The sequence below is a fragment of the Protopterus annectens genome, chromosome 3.part0 (genome assembly GCF_019279795.1).
Source record: "Protopterus annectens isolate FY-2018-M chromosome 3.part0, PAN1.0, whole genome shotgun sequence".
Taxonomy (NCBI): Eukaryota; Metazoa; Chordata; order Ceratodontiformes; family Protopteridae; genus Protopterus; species Protopterus annectens.
In genome coordinates this window covers 1,619,833,461-1,619,859,000 of record NC_056731.1, presented here as the reverse complement: position 1 = coordinate 1,619,859,000, position 25,540 = coordinate 1,619,833,461, and the positions used below count along the sequence as shown (strand labels likewise).

General features: G+C 45.6%; 1 protein-coding gene across 1 annotated transcript in view; it reads left to right on the top strand.

Moving 5' to 3' along the window:
• Positions 1 to 25,540, top strand: part of UBR5 (ubiquitin protein ligase E3 component n-recognin 5) — a 3,965,620-nt gene that overhangs the window by 418,165 nt on the left and 3,521,915 nt on the right. The gene's annotated exons all lie outside the window — the stretch shown is intronic.

Sequence of the window (25,540 nt, the reverse complement as noted above, 5' to 3'; positions counted from 1 at the left end):
ATTGCCCCGCCTGTGGAAAGCAGATACCACACAGACTTTCATTCTTACTGCATCACTTGCTTAGGTCCAGCCCACGATGTCCCCCGCTGTCACTTCTGTGCTATCTTCAGTGCCAGAACTATCCGTCGTTAGGCCCTTATTGTAGCTAGATATTTTCGCTTACAGTCCTCAAACTCAGATATAGCTTCGGTAAGTCATCCGACAGCAGATCTTCTGAAAAAACGTAAAGATAAAGACAGAGACAGACCAGACAGGTCCAAACCTACTGAAGATGCTCCCGTTAAGCTAGTAGTCAGTTCTGTGGTCCTCAGTGAAGTGCTTTCGCAACCCCTGATGCCCGCTTCTGTGGATTCGCAGGCCACTACCGAGACCCTTTCGGAGTCCGGTATGCCACAAGACTCTTCTTCGACTAAGGATCCTATGGTCATTACTACCCGGGATGGGTCCAGAGACGCTGAGCAGGTACTGGCTTCCGAGGAAGTCCTTCGCACTACCGATTCTGGACACAAGCCAACGTTTTCTTTCGCGACTACCGTTCTTTCGAAAACTACTGCGTTTCTTAGGCCCATGGTACGAACTACACCCAAGAAACCGACGACCCAATCTCGGGCACCTGCTTCCTTGCCTCAGTCTCAATGCTTAAAATGGTGGAAAACCTTATGCTGATCAGGGGAAGCCAAGCTACCCCCTCCAAAAGGAAAAGAGATCTGTCCCCTGTAGGTTTGTCTGAACAAGAGTCAGATGACTCTGATGCATCTAAATATGAAGACATGCAGCCCCTTTCTACTTATGAGGATTCTGATGCAGATGATTCCATTCCTTCAGCCTCTCCCCCAGAGGATTTTTCCTTTGGGGAGAACCTTTATACCGTAAGGGAGCATTTCCAGTGGGAGAGTCAGAACTACCCTCAATCTAAAGAGAGACACTGGAAATTCTTAGATCTTCCACAGCACAGACCCTTGGCTATCCCCCCTGTCCTGGATGTTGTGGAGGATGTTTTTCTGGAATCCATTTTGACTCCTTACACCCTCCCTCCCTCCTGTACCCAGAAAACCAGACAGGTGCTACAGAGTCCCTGACTCACACAAATTTATTTTTTAAAAATCCTACTGCTGACCCTGAGGTAATTTCTCAAGGGCCTAAAGAAATTATAGCAACCTCTGCTAAGAATCCCACCCCCTCAGATAGGGATGCTTGTGCACTAAGACAGATGGGTTAAAAAAAAGTATACACCTCAGCTACTCTTGCTGTCAGAGCACTAAACTGTCCGTTCCATATTCAAATATTTCAGCAACATACTCCTCAAACAAAAAATGTCTTCCTTTCCTGCTTGTGCAGAATCTAAAGAATTACAAGAGTTCATGCATTCTGCAAGTCAAGTAACTAAACGCACCTTGCACTGAGCTTCTGATGCTCTAGAAGCTTCTTGCATGGCAGCAATCACCGGCTCTGTCCTTAGAAGGCATGCATGGCTTAATGGACAGCCCTTGCTACCCAATGCCAAATCTAAATTGTTGGATGCCCCCTTGCACAAAGACAACTAATTTGGCACTAAGGCATAAGAGGTCTTTAAAAAGATGGAAGAAAAAGCAAAATCCTATGCAGGCAGTTGAGGATTTCTTACAGGTCCAGCCACCCAGGTTCAGCAGGCATTGTCCCACCAAGCACTGGTCCTTTCCTGCTCCCACCAGGCCAGTACAGCCCAGACCCCCAGGGAACCAGACCCCCAGACAGCAGCCATAGGGAATGCAGAGATCTAAGCAGTGGACTACCTCCACTTCAAAACCAGGGCGTTCTAAGTCACCCCCTTATAGTAAGAACTCTGACTCTCCTCCCCCACCTTCACTTACCCCTAGGAGGAAAACTCTCCTTTCATCCTAGCACCTGAGCCACCATTACCAACGACCACTGGGTTCTCAATGTAATGTCCCAGGGATACAAATTTTCTTTCCACACCCTTCCAACTCCAAAAGGGTTCCCAGATCTACCTCCAAACCAGTGGGCAGAGGCATTCATTTGCCCACCTTTTTTCTTAATCCCCAGAACAAGGGGGGAAAGGATCCTGCACTCCATAGATGTGCACAGACCGCTCAGATTCTATCTAGACAGGACTAAATCCATCAGAAAGGCTGATCAGTTGCTGGTTAAGGTTTACTATCAAAATGTTGAAATTCATTTGGTTGACGTTCATAACGTCGAAATTCATTACACCAAATGTTCAAAATACTGAAAATAAATGTCTAAATTAAAATGGTCGAAAAACACCTGCAAACTAACACTAGTGTTTTTGCAGGGGGGCTGCCCCCCCCCCCCACACCCCCTGCTACTTATATATTACAACTCTGAGATTGTACAACAATGCAGACAAAGGAAAATCCTTGCCGTTTTTGCAACATAACGTCGACAGGTAATTTGCATGCACTTCCTGTCGACCAAATGTACTAATTGATATTCATGCGTTGACCATATGGGTCGATCATATGAACGTTGGACCAAATGAATTTACCGCTGGTTAGCTTTGCTGCAGGGGCAGAGGGCAAAGCCATCTCCAAACAAACCATTTCCAAATGGATAGCACACTGCATCCATTTCTGCTACAAACAACATGGAAAGCCTCCCTCCAAGTGGGTCAGGACTCACTCCACCAGAGCAGCGTCCACCTCTCCAGCTTTCCTCAGAAGAGTCCCCACCAGGGACATCCTGGAGGCTGCCACCTGGACATCTGTTCACACCTTTACCAAACATTACCACCTGCCTATCTTCTCCAAATCCAGGGCAGCGTTTGCCTCTGCATTCTTGCAGGGCATCCTAGCCAGCCCCTAGATGTTCATCGTGTTTCACTGTTGCAGCCATTACTGTTGGGTTATCCTGCTGGCAGGCTACCCGCAGTCGGCCTGAATTCCAAAGTCTTGGTCCGGCGTTGGTTGCTGTCACCTCTTCCCGGACGTCAGTGCACCAGGGGTATAAAAGATGCAGCCAACGCCATTTTCTTCAGTCTTTCTTGCCGCGCGGTGCCCGAAGGGGAAGCAGTTTGCAAGTGCCGGTCGGATGACTCCTGGGATTTTCGTGTTCGAATTTCAGATCCGAAGTCTTCATTTAAAGCTAAGTACCCCGTTGGGGAAACTTTTTTTTTCTTGCTCCAGACTGATGTCAGAAAAAGTTAATTGTCAAAAAAAAAAAACACCAAGTCAGCTGAACTTCCAAAGGTCTCCTCTGTCGAAAATAGTAGCAATGTAGATAGATAAAAACACCAGATAGAAGACCACCACGATGCTGTAAAATCTTCCTTTATTAGAACAGAACAAGATGGATAATTTAATTAAGTTAATTGTATTTCTTGTGGGAAGCAAATACCTCATAAGGACTTCCATTCTTATTGTATTCCTTGCTTAGGTCCTGATCACGACGTTGCTAATTGCTGGTTTTGTGCTAGATTTAACCAACACACTATTAAGCATCTGTACGATTTTGCATTTCATTACTTTGGCCGAAGATTTAATTACACAGTGTCGTCGGATAGCCATCCGACTACTGCAATTCACAAGAAACGCAAAGAAAAAGGTCAGGCATCCGAGGTCCAAAACTGATGACGAGGCTTCTTCTATGCCAGTCGCCGGTTCTCAATGAGGCGCTTTCGCAGCCCCTGAAGCCCGCTACCTCAGAGCCGCAGGCCGCGTCCGACTCCCACGTGGAGCAGACTAAGCCGCTGGAAACTCAAGGTATTGGACATTTGGAAAATATTCCCTCAGATGGGTCCGGAGCCACTGAGCAGGCATCGGCTTCTGAGGTTGTTTTCAGGCCTACACAGTTATATGTAAAACCAACTACAGCTTCAAAGGCAAAGACTAAAGCACCACTAAAGACAAAGAATCAAGTGCAGCTAGCCCATGATCAGGCCTCCATGCCTAAAAAACAGATGCTCAAAATGGCCGAAGACCTAATTACTTTGATCAGGGGTTCCCATCCCCCTCCTGATAAGAGGCCTAGGCAAGAGACAGAGTATGAATCTTCAGATCAGGTTTCCATTTCCTCTGCCTCCTCTTCTGAACAGTAATTCTCTCTTCCTTCCTATGAGGATTCTGATGCTGAAGAATCTATCCCTTCAGCCTGTCCTCCTGAGGATTATTCTTTTGGGGAAACCCTGCATACCATGAGGGAGCACTTCCACTGGGAGAGCCAACACTACTCAGAATCTAAGAAAAGGCTCAGAGATTTTTTTTTTACTACCTCAGCACAGGCCTCTTGCTATCCCCCCTGTTTTAGAACATTGTAGATGTATTTTCAGAGTCTGGCCTGTCTCCTGACTATTTACCCCCTGAACCTGTTAAGCCAGACATATACTACAGGGTTCCAGATTCACATACATTTCTTTATAAAAACCCTGCTGCTGACCCAGAAATATTTCTCAGGGTCCCAAAGGGGTCAAGGTTTCCACTGCAATAAAACCTATCCCCTCTGATAAGGGATTCAAGGGCACTGGACAGATGGGGGAAAATGTTTACACTGCTGTACCTTGGCTGTGAGGGCTTTAAATTGTCAATTTCATATGCTTAAATATCAGCAATACTTACTGTCACTGCTTAAACAGAAAATGTTAACTAATTCTGAATGTGCAGAAAACAAGGAAATGCAGGATTTATTGCATGCAACTGAACAAGTGGAAAAAGGCATACTTTGCAATGTGGTTTTGATTCTCTGGAGGCCTCTTGCAGGGCCGCTGTTACGGGTTTTGTCATTAGGAGGCATGCTTGGTTAAAGGAACAGAATCTGCCTGTTCATGTTAAAGCAAAATTATTAGATGCTCCATTACAGCATGATACTTTGTTTGGTGTTAACGCAGAAGAGTTGTTGAAGAAAATGGATGACAAAGCGAAATCTATGCAGACAGTTAAGGATTTCTTACAGGTGCAGCCACCTAGATTTAGCAGGAACTGGCCTACAAAGAATTGGTCCTTTCCAGTGTCAGACAGGCCACAAAGAGGCAGATACAGACGCCCCAGAGGCAGATCCTAGCCCCAAGGCTCATACAGGCCTAAACAATGGGGTGCTTCTACCTTCAAAAGCGGAGAAGACAAGTCACAGCCATACAGGAAACAGTCCCAGTGACTTTCCTCTGCCAGCACCAAGCACTTATCTTTTGGCAGTCCCCTTAGGGAGAAAACTAGCACTTTTTTCACAAAATTGGCACATTATCATCCAGGACAAATGGGTCTTGAATATAGTGTCTCAGGGCTAGAGGTTCCACTTACACACCCTGCCAAGGGCAAAAGGTATGCCAGACCTGCCACGCAATCACTGGGCAGAGGCACAAAAGCAAGTTTCATCCCTCATGGACATGAGGGCCATTCAGCGAGTACCACAGCAAGAGCAGGGACAAGGATTTTACTCGAGACTTTTCTTGGTACCCAGAAAGGACAAAGCCTGGAGACAAGTACAGGACCTGTTTATTCTAAACGCATTTCTGGATGTTCCAATACTCAAAATGATGACTCTGCAACAGCTTCTGCCCAAGCTGGGCAAGAAGGCTTGCCTTGTAACTTTGGACCTAAAAGATGCATACCTGCATGTCCCAATCAGACAATCTTCGAGAAGATACCTCAGATTCATAGCTGGCTCAATGCACTACCAATTCTCTGCACTGCCCTTTGGCTTATCTACTGCGCCCAGGGTCTTCACAAAATGCCTGGCACCAGTAATTGCATTTGCAGACAAAGAGGAATTCTGATATATCCTTACTTGGACGACTGCCTTATTCAAGCAGAGAATAAGGACATTCTACTAAAGCATCTGGCGTTTGTAAAAAGATTATTAATTTGCCTAGGGTACACAGTAAACGAAAATAAATCAAAACTAGTACCCTCTCAAGAGATAATATTCCTGGGTGCAAGCTTAAATAGAACTGCCCAGATGGCTTATGTCACGCTAGACAAACAAAGACTTCTTACTTCAAAATGTTGGCAACAAAGACCCAGTTATCTGCAAGAAAAAATTTGCAGGCTTTGGGCTTCATGGCATCCTGCATTCTGCTAATTCCATATGCCAGACTGCATATGTGGAAACTACAATGGTATCTAAAAAGTGTTTGGACTCAACATTGCCACAGCCTGGAAACATTAATTACCCTCATTCCCTGCCTGCAACAGGAGTTTCGATGGTGGGCACAGGCCTGTCACCACAACAAAGGGACAGCCATTCACTTTACCCACAGCCAGGCAGACACCAACAACGGATGCATCAGATTATGCCTGGGGGGAACCACATGGCAGGAAAATGTATTCAGGGCACATGGCCCGCAAGCCAGATGCATCTTCATATGAATCAAAAAGAGATGTTAGCTGTTCAAAATGCCCTGACAGCTTTCAAGGATCTACTTCATCCAGGACAACTACTGATAAATACGGACAATACTACAGTCGTGGTACATAAACAAGCAGGGAGGCACACATTCCTACCCCATCTGCAGACAAGCCATGACTTTGTGGGACACAGCATTGACTTACCAAGTTCACCTGCAAGCACAATTCCTGCCATGAAAGATAAATACTCTGGCAAAAGAACTAAGCAGAAACCTCATGGATCCCCACGAGTGGAAACTGGATCCACAAGTCTTCAGCATGATAACAAGGAAATGGGGATGCCCAGACATAGATCTATTTGCCTCCCGTCACAACTGCCAACTGCAGAGATTCTGCACAAGGACTTATCACAAGCAAGCATGGAAAGTGGATGCCTTATCCTTCAGCTGGAAAAACTTAACAGTATATGCCTTTCCTCCACTGCCTCTCCTCCCCAAGGTACTCCTAAAGGACAGACGAGAAGCCAAAAATGATACTTATTGCCCCAGACAGGCCACGCCAGCACTGGTACCCAATCCTAACGAACTTGTCTCAAGGTCCTACCTGGACATTGCCTCAAATTCCTCACTTACTGACCCAGCAAAACAATCAGATCCTGCACAGCCAACTCAGGACCTTAAATCTGGCAGCATGGTGGATAATGTAGCCATTCAGAACACTCCTCTCTCCAAAGCTGTGATGGATGTTATTTTGGAGGCCAGGAGGCCCAGTACCAGAAAATCTTATGCAGAAAAATGGAAGAGATTCTGTGCTTGGAACCAGGCACAAGGAATTGACACGTTTGTACTTGGTATTCCTTAGATTTTACAATACTTAACTGAGATGCTGGACAAAGGCCTGTCCTTTTCATCAATTAAGATCCATGCCTCTGCCATTTCAGCCCATTACAATACAGAACCACTTATCTTTTCTCATCCTTTAATAAGGCAGTACCTCAGATGGGCCAAAAACATAAGACCTCCAAGGAGAGCACCAATACCTGCATGGGACCTCAATTATGTCTTGGAAAAACTCACACTGCCTCCTTTTGAGCCAGCCCCAACAGCTGATATAAAACTTTTACCCTGGAAAACGGCTCTACTCCTAGCAATAACCTCTGCAAGGCGAGTCTCGGAGTTACAAGCACTCATGGCTGTGGAACCTTTTATCATTTTTCATCCAGACAGGGTTTCTCTGAGGACAAACCCTACATTCATGCCTAAGGTGGTATCCAGTGTGGCCCTCAACCAATGCATTCACTTGCCTACCTTTTATCCAAATCCACAGATTAAGGGTGAGAAAATTCTGCATTCTTTGGACATACACAGGCAGTTATGTTTCTACTTGGACAGAACTAAAGCTTTGAGAAAGACTGAGCAACTTTTAGTGGCATATGCTGCAGGATCACAAGGAAAAGCGATCTCAAAACAGACTATTTCAAAATGGGTAGGCCATTGCATTCGTTTCTGCTATTCACAACATGGCAAATCATTACCTAAGGGCATTAGGCCACATTCGACCAGAGCAGCAGCCACTTCAGCAGCCTTCCTCAGAGGAGTACCAACCAAGGACATTTTAGAGGCTGCAACTTGGAGTTCAGTGCACACTTTTACAAAGCACTACCGCTTACCTCTCTACTCTAAATCCAGAGCAGGCTTTGCCACTGCGGTTCTGCAGGGCCTCATAGCCTCTCCTAATCCTATTTAGCCCCAGCCACCCATCCTCCGCTTTGGGATTCATCCCAACAGTAATGACTGCAACAGTGAAACACGATGAACATAGTACAGATGTTCATCATGTTTCACTGTTGCAGTCATTACTCTTGGGTTATCCTGCTGGCAGGCTACCCTCGGTCGGCCAGAATTCCAAAGTCTAGGTCCGGTGTCGGCTGCTGTCGCCTCTTCCCTGATGTCAGTGCGGGGTATAAAAGATGCAGCCGACACCATCTTCTTCAGTCTTTCTGGCCGCACAGTGCCTGAAGCAAAAGCAGTTCGCAAGTACCGGTCGGCCGACTCTTGAGATTTTCAAATCCGAATTTCAGAACTGAAGTCTTCATTAAAGCCAAGTACCCCATTGGGGAACCTTTTTTCCTTGCTCCAGACTGATGTCAGAAAAAGTTAACAGTTGTATTTCTTGTGGGAAGCAAGTACCTCATAAGGATTTTCACTCTTACTGTATTCCTTGCCTAGGCCCTGATCACAATGTTGCTAGCTCCCGGTTTTGTGCTAGATTTAACCAACGAACTGTTAAGTGTCGGTTCGATTTTGCATTTCATTACTTTGGCCGAAGATTTAATTATGTAATGCCATTGGAACAGCCGACGACCGGAGTTTACAAAAAACGCAAGGAAAAGGATAGGCAGCCGAGGTCCAAAACCGACGATGAGGCCTCTGCTAGGCCAGACGCCGGTTCTCAGTGAGGAGCTTTCGCAGCCTCTGGCACCCGCTACCTCAGAGCCACAGGCCTCTTCCGACTCCCACATGGAGCCGACTGGGCCTCTGAATACTCAAGGTATTGGACACTCGGAAATCATTCCCTCAGTTGGGTCCTGAGACGCTGTGCAGGCATCTGCTTCTGAGGGTATCTTCAGACCTACACAACTCTATATATTAAGCCATCTTCAGCTTCAAAGACAAAGACTAAAGCAGCTCTAAAGACAAGGAAACCAGTACAGCATTCTCCTACTCAAGTCTGCCATGCCTAAAAAACAAATGCTCAAAATGGCCGAAGACCTAATTTCTTTGATCAGGGGCTCCCATCCCCCACCTGATAAGAGGCCTAGGCAAGAGGCAGAGTATTATTCTTCTGATCAGGTTTCTATTTCCTCTGATTCCTCTTCTGAACAGGATTATTCCATGCTTCCCTATGAGGATTCTGATGCTGAAGAATCCATTCCTTCAGCCTCTCCTCCTGAGGATTATTCTTTTGGGGAAACCATGCATACCATGAGGGAGCATTTCCACTGGGAGAGCCAGGATTATTCTGAATCTAAGAAAAGGCTCAGAGACTTTATGCTACTTCCTCAGCACAGACCCCTTGCTATTCCACCTGTTTTAGACATTGTAGATGTATTTTCAGAGTCCAGCCTGTCCCCTGACTCTTTACCCCCCCCACACACACACACACATGCTAAGCCAGACAGATACTACAGGGTTCTGGATTCTCATAAATTCCTATATAAAAACTCTGCTGCTGATCCAGAAACTATATCTCAGGGTCCCAAAGGTGTTAAAGCCTCCACTGCAAAAAACCCTGTCCCCTCTGATAGGGATTCCAGGGCGCTAAACAGATGGGGGAAGAAAGTATACACTTCTGCTACCTTGGCTGTAAGGGCTTTAAACTGTCAGTTTCAAATGCTTAAATATCAGCAATATTTAATGACACTGCTTAAACAGAAATTGTTGACAAATACTGAATGTTCCGAGAACAAGGAATTGCAGGATTTATTGCATGCAGCCGAACAAGTGGGAAAGCATACTTTGCAATGTGGTTATGATTCACTGGAGGGCCTTGTGCAGGGCCGCTGTCACAGGTTCTGTTATTAGAAGGCATGCTTGGTTAAAGGAACAGAATCTGCCTGATCATGTTAAAGCAAAATTATTAGATGCACCATTGCAGCGTGATACTTTGTTTGGTACTAAAGCAGAAGAGGTTTTGAAAAAAATGGAGGATAAAGCAAAATCCATGCAGACAGTCAAGGATTTCTTACAGGTACAGCCTCCCAGGTTTAGCAGGAACTGGCCTTCTAAAAATTGTTCCTTTCCAGTGTCAGACAGACCACAAAGAGGCAGATACAGGCATCCCAGAGGCAGATCTCAGCCCCAAGGCTCATACAGGCCTAAACAATGGGGTGCTCCTACCTCCAAAAGCGGAGAAGACAAATCACAGCTTTACAGGAAACAGTCCCAATGACTTTCCTTTGCCAGATCCAAGCACTTTTCTTTTGGCAGCCCCCTTAGGTGGAAAACTAGCACTTTTTTCATCAAATTGGCAAATAATTATCCAAGACAAATGGGTCCTGAACATAGTGTCCCAAGACTACAGGTTCCATTTTCACACTCTACCAAGGTCAAAAGGTATGCCAGACCTGCCACACAATCAATGGGCAGAGGCGCAAAAACTAATTACAGCTCTCATGGACATGAGGGCCATTCAGCAAGTACCACAACAAGAGCAGGGGCAAGGATTTTACTCAAGACTTTTCCTAGTACCCAGGAAGGACAGAACCTGGAGGCCAATACTGGACCTGTCTATTCTAAGTACGTTTCTGGAAGTTCCAAAATTCAAGATGTTGACTCTACAGCAGCTATTGCCCATGCTGGGCAAGAAGGCTTAGCTCGTAACTTTGGACCTAAAAGAGGCATACCTGCATGTCCCAATCAGATAATCTTGCAGAAGATACCTCAGATTCATAGCTGGCTCAGTGCGTTACCAATTCTCTGCACTGCCCTTTGGCTTATCTACTGCGCCCAGGGTCTTCACAAAGTGCCTGGCACCAGTAATTGCATTTTGCAGACAAAGAGGAATTCAAATATAAGGAAATCCTTATGAGGTATTTGTTTCCCACAAGTTAAACAGTTATTTTCTTTTTCTGACATCGGCTGAGGCAAGAAAGAGTCCCCAACGGGGTACTTAGCTTTTTAGAAGTCTTCGGTAGTAGTAATCTCTGGATCTGACCGACCGGCACTTGCGAACAGCTTCTGCTTCGGGCACCGTGCGGCAAGAAAGACTGAGGAAAATGGCGTCGGCTGATGCCTTTATACCCAATTCACAGCAGCTATGACGTCGGGTGAAGTGCGACATCAGCCGAGGCCAGACCCAGACTTTGGAATCCGGCCGACCGAAGGGCTGCCTGAGGCAGGACAACCCATTTGTTAGGACTGCAGATGCATACCTCTCGGACATCTACATTTATGGTAGGTACAAAACTGTACTTTTACCCACAGCCACACACGCACTGACAATGGATGCGTCAGATTATGCCTGGGGGGCCCATATGGCAGGAAAATGTATTCAGGGCACATGGCCTGCAAACCAGATGCATCTTCACATCAATCAAAAAGAGATGCTAGCTGTTTAAAATGCCCTGACAGCCTTCAAGGACCTGCTTCATCCAGGACAACTACTGATAAAGACTGACAATACTACGGTCATGTGGTACATAAACAAACAGGGAGGTACACATTCCTACCCTCTCTGCAGACAGGCAATGACCTTATGGGACACAGCATTGGCTTTTCAAATTCACCTGCAAGCACAATTCCTGCCAGCAAAAACAAATACTCTCCAGACAACCTAAGCAGAAACCTCATGAATCCCCACGAATGGAAACTGGATCCACAAGTCTTCAGCATGATCATAAGGAAATGGGGATGCCCAGACATAGATCTATTTGCCTCCTCCCACAACTGCCAATTGCAGAGATTCTGCACAAGGATTTATCACAAGCACTACTCCTACTCCTACTCAGAGTTACAAGCACACATGGCTGTGGAACCTTTTATTTTTCATCCAGACAGGGTTTCTCTGAGGACAAACGCTACATTCATGCCTAAGGTGGTATCCAGTGTGGCCCTCAACCAAACCATTCACTTGCCTACCTTTTATCCAAATCCACAGAACAAGGGTGAGAAAATTCTGCATTCTTTGGACATACACAGGCAGTTACGTTTCTACTTGAACAGAACTAAAGTTTTCAGAAAAACTGAGCAACTTTGCGTCATATGCTGCAGGATCACAAGGAAAGGCTATTTCAAAACAGACTGTTTCTAAATGGATAGGCCATTGCATCCGCTTCTGCTATTTTCAACATGGCAAATCAGTGCCTAAGGGCATTAGGCCTCTTTCCACCAGAGCAGCAGCCACTTCAGCGGCCTTCCTCAGAGGAGTATCAACCAAAGATATCTTAGAGGCTGCAACTTGGAATTTAGTGCACACTTTCACAAAGCACTACCACTTACCTCTTTACTCTAAGTCCTGAGCAGGATTTTGCCACAGCAGTTCTGTAGGGCCTCATAGCCTCTCCTAATCCTTTATAGCCCAGCCACCCATCCTCAGCTTTGGGATTCAACCCAAGAGTAATGACTGCAACAGTGAAACACGATGAACATAGTACAGTTGTGTACCTACCATAAATGTAGATGTTGGTGTATTCACTGTTGCAGTCCAGGATGTCCTTCAAGAATGCAACTGCAGTCATAACATGTGGGTTGTCCTGCCTCAGGCAGCCCTCGGTCGGCCGGATTCCAAAGTCTGGGTCCGACGTCGGCTGATGTCGCATTTCTCTCCGACGTCAGAGCGGCTGGAGTACATAAGCATCAGCCGACGCCATTTTCTTCAGTCTTTCTTGCCGCGCGGTGCCCGAAGCAGAAGCAGTTCGCAAGTGCCGGTCGGTCAGCTCCTGTATTCTACGATACCGAAGTCATCAAAAAAGCTAAGTACCCCGTTGGGGACCTTTTCTTGCCTCAGCCGATGTCAGAAATTACTGAAAAAGTTAATTGTTTTTTTTTTGTGGTAAACAAATACCTCATAAGGATTTCCACTCTTACTGCCTCCCTTGCCTGGGCCCAGACCACGACATCTCAGCCTGTGTAGCCTGTGCTCGCTTCAACAAGCGCACTCTCAGGCGCCGGGCGGAGTTCGCTGAAGATTTTTTCGGCGATAAATTTGCTTACACCATGCCGTCGGACCTTCCGACATCGCAAACTCCCAAAAAGCTAAAAGACCGGGACCGACATCCTCGGCCCGCGTCTACCACCGACTCCACGCCAAAACCTAGCGCGAGTGCTCCGGTTCCCTCTGAGATGGTCTCTCCACCGCTCCGAACCGAAGACACTGTATAACCGACGACTCCGATTCCAGACATTACTCCGCCAGTTATAGATTTTCCTCCGGATACCGAAACCGAGGAAATGCCCAAGACCATTGCTGTAGACAAGGTCACTCCTGCACGTGGAGCTGCCAGGCTTCCTATGGCCATGTCTATTAAGGCCTACACTAGGGCTAAGGCAGCCAGCAAAACAAAGCATATTACTTCTAAATCCTTACCTCAGCCGACTCCGGAGACACAAATTATGTCCATGGCTGCTGATTTAATTTCCATGATTAGAGGTTCACAGGCCCATCCTGAGAGAGCATCTCAGCCTCCTCCTGATAAAAGGCCCCGGGTTGAACCCTCTGACCCTACTCCTTCAGATGAAGACTCTGAGGGCTCTGTCCACTCTGATCGTCAGGAAGAGCTCTTCCAGACCTTTGAGGACTCGGATGCAGAAGATTCCATCCCTTCGGCCTCCCCTCCTGAGGATATTTCTTTTGGGGAAGTTCTGCACACCATGAGGGAGCATTTCAAGTGGCAAGGACAGGAATATTCTGATTCTAGGAAACGCCTTAGGACTTTCCTTAAGAAGCCTCAGCACAGGCCCTTAGCTATTCCTCCTGTACTTGATGTTCTGGATGATTTGTATTCTGACTCTAGTGCTACCCCTGATTCTCTTCCTCCTGCTCCAGCCAAGCCAGACAGGTATTACAGGGTCCCAGAAACTCATTCCCATTTATTCAGGGCCCATACTGTTGATTTGGAAACTATTTCACAGGGGCCTAAAGGAGTTTCAGCCTCCACCTCAAAAAATCCTTTGCCCTCCAACAGGGAAGCAAGGTCATTAGAGAGATGGGGCAAAAAGGTTTACACATCCACTACCTTATCTATGAGAGCTTTAAATTGCCTTTTTCATATGTTACAATATCAGGATTTTCTCTTAGAAGATTTACAAAAAACATTAGCTTCTCCTGACCCTTTAGACAGGAAGACTTTGCAGGAAGCTGTACATAACACTCAGCAAGTAAGCAATCACTTCCTGCAGTGTGGATATGATGCACTGGAAGCTTCATGTAGGGCAGCTATGACAGGGGCAGTGATTCGTAGACATGCTTGGTTAAAAGATCAACCTCTACCAGATCATGTAAAAGCAAAGCTTCTGGATGCACCTTTGGAAAAGAACAAGCTTTTTGGTACAAATGCTAAGGATGTGTTAAAGACCATCGAAGAAAAAGCAAAATCAGTTCAGACTGTGAAAGATTTCCTCCAGGTTCAACCCCCCAGGTTCAGTAGGAATTGGGCCTTCAAAAAACTGGTCCTTTCCTAATCCAGAAAAGTTTCAAAGGGGTAAGAACAGACGTGGCCGAGGAAGAGGCCAATACAGAGGCCCTTACAGAGGAGACAATGGCAGCCAGGAAACCAAAGAAGTGATGCAGGGGTTTCACCTGCCCAACAACCACAAACTCAATGACTTTCCTCTACTACCGCCTACCAGGGAACAACTAGAAGCTCCCTTGGGAAATTATCTCTGTTTGCAGAAAACTGGCACAGACTGACAAAAGACAAATGGATTTTGGACATTATAGACCGAGGGTACAGGTTTCATTTTCATACCTTACCAAGAAAACAAGGCATGCCAAACCTACCACAAAATCAGAGGGCAGAGGCTATCAAGCAAATCACTCTGCTGACTCGAATGAAAGCAATAGAAAGAGTTCCAACAAGAACAAGACCAGGGGTTTTACTCAAGACTGTTCCTTGTTCCAAGAAAAGAATCTCAATGGAGACCAGTACTGGACTTGTCCGCATTAAACACCTTTCTCATAGTACCAAAGTTCAAAATGCTGACTCTACAGCAACTCCTTCCCATGCTGGGCAAGGAGTGGCTGATTACTCTGGACCTCAAGGAGGCATACCTGCATGTCCCTATCAGACACAGCTGCAGAATTTACCTCAGATTTCTTGCAGGGCCAGAGCATTATCAATTCTCAGCATTGCCATTTGGCTTATCTACTGCGCCCAGAGTATTTACAAAATGCCTGGCTTCAGTGATTGCTCATTGCAGGCTCCAGGGAATACAAATTTACCCGTACCTGGACGACTGCCTCATTCAAGCGGACGACAAATTGATGTTGACAAAAAACCTGGATTATGTCATACGATTACTTCAAGCTCTGGGATACACAGTCAACTTCCAAAAGTCAAGACTGCAGCCATCCCAGCAAATAATCTTCTTAGGAGCCAAACTAGACACAGCCTCTCAGATGGCTTACCTGACAGAAGACAAGCAAGAGAAGTTAACTCATTACTTCAAAGGTTTAGCAAAACTCACCCAGATGACTGCAAGGAGATTCCTACAGGCCCTGGGTTACATGGCATCCTGCATTCTACTGGTTCCATTAGCAAAATTACACATGAGAAAGCTTCAATGGTACCTAAAAAGCATTTGGTCTCAACACAGCAACAACTTGGAGACAATCATACCACTCATCCCATGCCTACAAAAGGAATTCCTATGGTGGGCCTCTGTGAGCCAGGAAAACACAGGTATGTCATTCAAAAAACCACAGATAACACAGACCATGACTACAGACGCCTCAGACCTTGGATGGGGGGCACACATGGAAGGCAGGTGTATACAAGGACTATGGTCTCCAAAGGAAACACATCTGCATATAAACCAAAAGGAAATGCTGGCAGTAATGCATGCCATCGAGGCTTTTCAACACCAACTCCAGCAAGGCCATTTAATGATACGGACAGACAGCACCACTGTAATGTGGTACATAAACAAGCAGGGGGGCACCCACTCTTATCCCCTTTGCAGACTGACAATGCAGCTTTGGGAGAAATCACTGAGCCTAAACATCCAGTTACAATCCCAGTTTGTTCCAGGAAAAGACAATGTGTTGGCGGACAGCCTAAGCAGGAATTTCACAGATCCACACGAGTGGAGGTTACATCCGAAGGCCTTCAGACAACTCACTTCGACATGGGGCAAGCCAGAAGTGGACCTATTTGCCTCTCACCTCAACCATCTTCTACCAAAATTTTGCACAAGGACATACCATCCAAAAGCTTGGAAAATAGATGCCCTCTCATTCAACTGGAACTCCCTGGCAATCTATGCATTCCCACCTCTGCCACTGATGACCTCAGTATTACTAAAAATCAAAGCAGAGAAGCCCAAGGGAATCATAATAGCTCCGGATTGGCCAAGACAACACTGGTACCCACTACTACGGAGCATATGTCACACCAGGAGGCGGGCCCTCCCTCAGTGGCCTCTACTTTTTTGACTCAACACAATTTCAAAACACTGCATCCAAATCTTCAGACACTGTAGCTAACAGCCTGGGAGATCCCATAAATAACTTCAGCTTATCTCTCTCCAAGGAAGTTCAGCGGATACTAACAGAGGCTCGAAGACCATCCACCAGAAAGGTTTACTTAGCAAAGTGGAAAAGATTCAGCAATTGGAATACCAGCAAGGGACATGATGCATCATTGTTGAACATCCCAATCATCTTGGAATATTTGGCAGATATGTTAAAGAACGGCCTCTCATATTCTTCCATAAAGATACATGCATCTGCTATTTCAGCTAGATACAACACTGATCCTCCTGTTTTCTCTCACCCCTTACTAAGACAATTCCTCAGGGGAATCAAGAACATTAAACCACCAAGAAAGGCCCCAGTGCCAGCCTGGGACCTCAATTTTGTCTTAGAAAAACTTACTCTACCTCCTTTTGAGCCAGCAGCTTCAGTTGACTTGCAATTTCTCTCATGGAAGACCGCTTTCCTGTTGGCAATTACCTCAGCAAGAAGGGTTTAGGAGCTACAGGCCCTAATGGCAATACCACCCTTTATTATTTTCCACAGAGACAAGGTTTCATTAAGGACCAACCCTACTTTTATGCCAAAGGTGGTATCTAGGGTTTCTCTAAATCAAGCTATTCACCTGCCTGCTTTCTTCCCCAATCCTGAGAATAAGGGGGAAAGACTTTTACATACCTTGGACATTCGCAGACAACTTCGATACTACCTGGACAGAACCAAGGCTAGTAGGAAGTCTGAACAACTTTTTGTAGCTTACGCCCCTGCAGTCCAAGAAAAGCAATTTCAAAACAGACCATTTCTAAATGGATTGGACATTGCATCAGATTCTGTTATTCCTTTCATGGAAAGACTGTTCCAGCCAATGTCAGACCACATTCCACCAGAGCTACAGCCACCTCTACAGCATTCTTAAGAGGGGTGCCTACCAAGGACATTCTAGAAGCTGCTACATGGAGCTCCGTGCATACATTCTCCAAACACTACAATCTCCCTCTATATTCCAGATCCAGAGCAGGCTTTGCTTCGGCAGTCCTGGAGGGTTTGATTGCTACACCATCTCTTTCCTAGAGCATACCTCCTCCCCCAGCTAAGCTATGGTATTCTACCCACATGTTATGACTGCAGTTGCATTCTTGAAGGACATAGTACAGTTTTGTACCTACCATAAATGTAGATGTCCGATAGACATGCAACTGCAGTCGGATTTTCCCTCCCTCCATACCCCTCTATGCCTAGGGTCCACTCCTATCCCTGTTATACTTAGCTGGGGATATCTGTTATGGTGTATTTGTTTTATTGCTCATTTATTTGTTTGGAATCCTGTTTTTGTCTTCCAATTTGATTACAGCCTTCCTTGGAGGGCACCTGGCATCTGGGGCAAGAAACACTGAAGAAAATGGCGTCGGCTGATGCTTATGTACTCCAGCCGCTCTGACGTCAGAGAGAAATGCGACATCAGCCGACGTCGGACCCAGACTTTGGAATCCGGCCAACTGAGGGCTGCCTGAGGCAGGACAACCCACATGTTATGACTGCAGTTGCATGTCTATCGGACATCTACATTTATGGTAGGTACAAAACTGTACTTTACCCACCCACCATCCCCCTTCTCTTTGCTGGGACTTTTCTGCATTTCTCTATCCTATACAACCTATTTGGTTTATTTGCTTGTAGACAAAGGGAATGTTATTTTTGTGTATGTATTTCTATTGGCATATTTTTTCAGCCTACCAGTTTGGGGGCAACTGACATCTGGGGCAAGAAAAACTGAAGAATATGGAGTCGGCTGCATCTTTTATACCCCTGGCGCACTGACGTCAGGGAAGAGGGGAGAGCAGCCGACGCTGGACCTAGTCTTTGGAATTCTGGTCGACCGAGGGTAGCCTGCCAGCAGGATAACCCAAGAGTAATGACCACAACAGTGAATACACTCGAACATCTGCATCTATGGTAGGTACACAACGGTACTTTGTGTACCTACCATAAATGTAGATGTTAGTGTATTCACTGTTGCAGTCCATGTTACCCTCCCACCATCCCCCTTTCTTTTGCTGGGTCTTATCTGTACTTCTCTATTCTATACAACCTGTGTGGTGTATTTGCTTGTGGATGAAGGAAATGTTTACCTTAGTGCATGCATATTTATTGGCATAATTTTTAGCATACTCTTTTGGGGGCATCTGACATCTGGGGCAAGTAAAACTGAAGAAAATGGTATCGGCTGTATCTTTTATACCCCTGGCGCAGTGACGTTAGGGAAGAGGCGACAGCAACCGACGCCGGACCAAGACTTTGGAATTCATGCCGACTGCGGGTAGCCTGCCAGCAGGATAACCCAACAGTAATGACTGCAACAGTGAATACATTCTAACATCTACATTTATGGTAGGTACACAACTGTACTTTTCCTTGACTGCCACCACCCATTTCCTCAGCTTTGCGAATCAACCCAAATATGATGACTGCAACAGTGAAACACAAAGAACATAGTACATTTGTGTACACTTACCATAAATTTAGATGTTCGAGTGTGTTCATTGTTGCAGTCCTGGTTTCCCTCCCCCATCTCCCTCTTCTTTCTTCTCTTTCCTTACAAAGGGACAAATTGGTATTTACTTTCTACTGATGGGGTTCTTCCACCAGAACATGGCTCCCTCTTGGGAGATCCTGACAGGTTAGGGCAAGAAAAACTGATGTAATGGCATTAGCTGCCTAACATTATACTACTGATGACCTGATGTCAGTCCTGAAGTGACGCAGAAATACTAAGCCTCTGGTGTTTGGGCCGGCCATGGGCTACCCTGGCAGGGATAACCCAAATGTGATGACAGCAACAGTGAATACACTCTTAACATCTACATTTATGGTGAGTGTGTACAGTGTATATAACTGTACTTTCTAAGTCTACACAGACCCCTCTTGCTCGGAAAGCTTCCTTTTCTAGTAAACCAGGCGTTGTCTGGCTATCCGATTCTTCCCAGCCACATTCCTCTCTCTCGTCTTTGTCTTTCTCTGCCTGTCTGACTAAACATAAGTGAGGACTCTTGTTTTTTTTTTTTTACATCTTTCACAAGGAGTATTTCATGGTTTGGAACCCCCCACCCCATGGCATTCCTCAGCCACCTCAAGACCAGTTGAGCTCTTATCCAGAGATGCTTTAGTGTCTTTTGATTCGGGGAACTATTCAAGAGGTTCCAGCTGCTCATAGGGGGAAGGGGTTTTATTTTTATTCCAGAATGCTTTTGGTCCCCAGGAAAGACGGCACTTGAAGACCCATTGTTTGATGTTTCTCACCTGAATACATTTCTGAAGGTTCCTTACTTTCAAATTTTATTATCCCTTCAGACTTTGTTCCCTCTTCTGCTTCGTCAGGCTTTTATGGCTTCTCTGGGTCTTAAGGATGCTTACCTCCATATCCCTATTCATCCCCTTTTTCTAGAAGTTTTTACATTTCTTTGTTGCTTTCTGGCATTTTCGGTTCTTGCTTTGCCCTTTTGCCTCTTTCCTGCCCCAACAGTATTCATCAAATGGTTAGCTGCTGTGATTAGTTTTTGCAGGCATAAAAAGCATTCGGGTCTTTCCTTGTGTAGATGACCTGCTTTTTCAGGCCTCCTTTCCAGAGATTCTTGTACAGCACCTTCAGTGGTTCATTGCTCTGTTGCAAAGCCTGGGGTTTACTGTAAATTTTCAGAAGTCCTTCTTGTCCCCATCGCGGGATCATGTTTTTCTGGGATGGAGGATCCACACTGTTCTTATGCTAGCGTCCCTGCCTTCTCACAAGGCTTTAACTTTTGATTTCTTTATTTTTTCAGTCCCTTCTTCCTCCTCTAGCCTTGATTTCAGACAGAATTTCTGAGGGCTCTGGGATTCATGGCATCCACCCTCCATATGCTTCTTTTTGCCAGATTGCACAAGAAAGCTTCAGTGGTATCTAATGTCAAGTTTAGCTTCAGCATGCTCCTCCTCTAGAGTTTCCAATCCCTCTTCTTTCATGTCTCAAGTTGGAATTTCAGTGGTGGATTCATCAATTGACTTTGAATCCAGGCCTTCTCTTTCACCCCCCGCTTCCCCCTCCAGAGCTGTTCACAGACACCTCAGACAGGTGTTGGGAAGCTTCCTTCTGAAACCTAAAGGTGCAAAGCCTTTGGTTTCCTAAGCAGCAGCAGGAGCACATCAGTATCAAGGAGGTGAGAGCTCTTCTGTTGTCCCTCACTGCTTTTCATCCTCTGTTTTCTCCAGGGCCCCTAAAGATTCTTCACATTGGTGGGCTACGGCAACAAACAAGGGAAGACAAGTTCCTTTCTGTTTTGCAGATTGACATTCCAGGTTTGGGAGTTAGCGATTCAGTACCAAGTCACACTTCCAGCAGAGTGCATTACTTCAAGTCATAATTTTAGGCAGACTCTCTGAGCAGGTCCATAACACAGTCTCACAAGCGAATGCTTCATAGGGATGTGTTTCTGGATGTTATCCACCAGTGGGGTATTCCTCAAGTATATCTCTTTGCCTCCCCTCTGAACAGGCAGCTTTCTCAATTTTGTGCCAAGACTCCTTGTCCTCTGGCCTGGAAGGTGGATGCCCTATCTTTTTCATGGAATGGGATGTTTCTTTATGCCTTCCTCTCTTCTTCCTTGCATTCCAAAGTCCTGTGCAAAATGAAACAGGATGCTCCCAACATCTTGCTGTGACTCCCTTTTGACCCAGACAGCATTGGTTCCCTCTTCTGCACTTACCCAAGGGCAATCATCTCAAGATACCTCACAGGGTGGGTCTTCTCACACAAGATGAGATCTCTCATCCATAATCACCTGTCCACTATTCCAGTGACACTGTGGATGATAGGAGTTTGTTTCCCTGTAGGCACCTTTTTTCTGAGGACGTGCTTCAGGTTCTGCAGGAGGCCAGGAAACCCACTACTAGGAAGTCCTACTTGTCCAAATGGAAGTGGTTTTCTATTTGGTGTCTTTCTTGTAACCTGGACCCACTTACTATGAATGTCCCTTTGGATGTTCTTCGTGTTTCACTCTTGCAGTCATTACATTTGGGTAATCTGCTGGCAGGTTCCCCTCAGTCGGCCTGATTAACAATGTCTTGGGTCCTGCGTCGGTTGCTGTCCCTTCTTCCATGACGTCAGGGGTATAAAACATGCAGCCAACGCCATTACATCAGTCTTTCTTGCCGCACGGTGCCCGAAGCAATTCACAAGTGCTGGTTGGCCTACTCTTGAAATTTTTGTTTTCGAGTTTCAGAACCGAACTCTTCAACTAAAAGCTAAGTACCCCGTTGGGGAAACTTTTTCTTGCTCCTTACCGATATCAGTAAAAGTTAATTGTTTTACTTGTGGGAAGCAAATACTTTATAAGGATTTTCATTTGTACTGTGTTCCTTGCCTAGGCCCTGACCACAACGTGCCTTGCTGTCGGTTTTGTGCTAAATTTAATCAACGCACTATTAAACGTCCGTATATTTTTGCTTGTAAATATTTTTCGAGATTTAACTATCCAGAAATGTCGTCAGTTAGCAATCCAACTACAAGAATACCTAAAAAATGCAAAGAAAGACAGACCGTCGAGGTCCAAAACAGATGAAGCTTCTCCTAAGCCAGTCGCAGGTTCGCCTGTACTCAGTGAGGCACTTTCGCAGTCTCTGCCCGCTACTTTTGATTCGCAGGCCTCTACTGAGACCCATTCGGAGTCTGGTATGCTGCAAGATACTTTAAGTATTGAACCCGCGGATGTCTCTACCTTAGATGTGTCCGGAGCCGCTGAACAGGCACTGGCTTCTGAGGGAGTTTTCAGGCCTAAAGATTTGTATATTAAACCGACGCCATCTTCAAAACTATGGCCAAAACTACTTCTATGTCAAAAAAACTGGCACTTGGGCCACATGTACAGGCCCCAATGCCTAAAAAACCGACTATCAAAATGGCTGAGGATTTAATTACCTTGTTCAGGGGTACCCATCCTCCTCCTGCTAAAAGGCCTAGGCAAGGCACTGACTGAATCTTCAGATCAGGTTTCTGTTTCTTCTGATTCCTCTTCTGATCAGGAATTATCTATCCCCACTCATGAGGACTCTTATGCAGAAGATTCCATCCCTCCTGCTTCTCCTCCTGAGGATTTGTCTTTTAGAGAAACTTTGCATACCTTAAGGGAACACTTTCACTAGGAGAGTCAGGATTTCACAGAATCTAAAAAGAGACTTAGGGATTTCCTTCTTCTTCCTCAGCATAGGCCTTTGGCTATACCTCATGTTCTAGACATTGTTGATGATTTCTCAAGAGTCCAGTATGACTCCTGATTCCCTGCCTCCGGATCCTAGTAAGCAAGACAGATATTACAGGGTTCCTGACTCCCACAAATTCCTCTTTAAAAACCCTACTGCTGACCCTGAAACCATTTCTCCGGGTCCCAAGGGCGTTAAGGCATCTATTGCTAAAAATCATACCCCTTCTGATAGAGATTCCAGGGAGCTGGATAGATGGGGTAAGAAGGTTTACACGTCTGCAACCCTTGCAGGCTTTAAACTGTCAATTTCATATGCTTAAATATCAACAGCATGTCATGGGTTTACTGAATTAGAAAATGATGTTGATTTTTGACTGTGGAAAATAGAGTTGCAGGATTTATTGCATTCAGCTGAACAGGTTGGAAAACATACTTTGCAATGTGGTTTTGATTCTTTGGAGGCCTCTTGCTGCAGGCTGCTGTAACTGGATCTGTGATAAGAAGGCATTATTGGCTCAAGGAGCAAAATCTGCCTGACCATGTTGAAGCAAAATTGTTGGATGCTCCTTTACAACAGGACAGTCTGTTTGGTAATAAGGCTGAAGAAGTTTTGAAAACAATGGAAGATAAAGCTAAATCTATGCAAACTGTGAAAGATTTCCTACAAGTGCAGCCACCCAGGTTCAGTAGGCACTTGCCTACTAAGAACTGGTCCTTTTCCAGTACCCACTAGAGCCACTCGGGTCAAACACAGACATTCCAAAGGCTCCCGTTTTAAGTCATAAGGAACTTGTAGAACAAAGCAATGGGGTGCCTCCACCTCCAAACCTGGAAGTAAGGCACCTTCCTACGGTAAACAGCCTCAGTGACTTTCCACTGCAATCACCAAGCGCTTCTTTTTTGCCCCCCCCCCCTGTTGGGGGGAGAACTGCAACTTCATGCACGAAACTGGCAACTGATTACCCAGGAGAAATGGGTTTTAAATATAGTATCCCAGAAGATACAGATTTCATTTCCACATGTTGCCAATCGCAAACGGATGGCCAGATCTGCCTCTAAATCAGTGGGCAGAGGCCCAGAAACAAGTTATGTCCCTCATGAGTATGGGGGCTTTTCAACCAGTACCAGAAAAGGAAAAGGGACAAGGTTTTTATTCAAGACTTTTCCTGGTGCCCAGAAAAGGCAAATCATGGCGTCCAATTCTGGACTTAGCCATTCTAAATACATTTCTGGGCATTCCAAAATTCAAGATGCTAACTCTCCAACAGTTACTACCCATGCTAGGCAAGGATGCCTGTTTGGTAACTCTACAATTAAGAGGCTTACCTGCATATCCCAATCAGGGAATCTTGCAGAAGATACCTCTGCTTCAAAGCAGGCTATTTGCACTATCAGTTCTCTGCGCCACCCTTTGGCTTATCTACTACGCCCAGGGTCTTCACAATGTGTCTGGCACCAGTAATTGCATTTTGCAGGCAAAGAAATATTCAGATTTATCTATACCTGGACGATTGTGTAATTCAGGCAGAAAACAAGGACACTCTTCTAAAACATCTGGCGTTTGTAAAAAGGCTTCTAACATGTCTAGGGTACACCATAAACGAAAAGAAATCACAACTGGTAACCTCTCAAATAATTACATTCCTGGGTGCAAGCCTGAATACAACTGCCCAGATGACTTGCCTTACGCCAGAAAAACAGTCAATTGATGACTTACTTCAAACAGGTGGCCACAAAAACCCAGCTATCTGCAAGACAAATTCTGCAGGCCTTGGGGTTCATGGCCTCCTGCATTCTTCCAATTCCATATGCAAGACTGCATACGAGGAAACGTCAGTGGTACCTAAAAAGCTTATGGAGTCAACATTGTCACAGCCTGGAACCTGATTCCTATCATTCCTTGCCTGCAGCTAGAGTTCCTATGGTGGGCAGAGGCCTGCCACCAAAACAAGGGACTGTCATTCATTCCACCCCCTGCCGCCCAAACCCTGACTACAGATGTATCAGATTATGCTTGGGGAGCGCATCTGGCAGAGAGATGTATTCAGGGCCAATGGAGCCCAAATCAAATGCACCTGCATATCAATCAGAAAGAGATGCTAGCTGCACAAAATGCTCTGACAGCATTCAAGGACTCTCTTCATCCAGGACAACTACTGATGAAGACAGACAACACCACAGTCATGTGGTACATAAACAAGCAGGGGGGTACCCATTCCTTCCCCCTTTGCAGACTAGCCATGGCATTGTGGAACACGGCCTTGACTTACCAAATACATTTATAAGCTCAATTCCTGCCAGGAAAGCAAAATACTCTGGCAGACGAACTAAGCAGAAATCTTATGGACCCACACGAATGGAAACTGGATCCACAAATCTTCAGCATGTTGACACGCAATTGGGGGAGCCCAGACATAGGTCTTTTTGCCTCATCCCAAAACTATCAGTTGGACAATTTCTGCACAAAAGGTAATCACAAAAAAGCTTGGAAAGTGGATGCTCTATCCTTCAGCTGGAAAAACCTATCAGTCTATGCCTTTCCCCCTCTGCCTCTGCTCTCCAAGATTTTACTAAAAGTCAGACAGGAAAAAACAAAAATGATTCTGATTGCTCCAGACTGACCTCACCAACACTGGTACCCGCTGCTACGCAATATGTCGCACCTTCCTCCTTGGTACCTGCCTCAGACACCTTAACTACCGTCTCAGCAGAACTATCAAATTCTGCACACTCGGCTCCAAACTCTGAATCTTGCAGCATGGCTAATCAACTAATTTCACCAGTTACATCTCTCAGCAAACCTGTGATTGGATGTCATTTTGG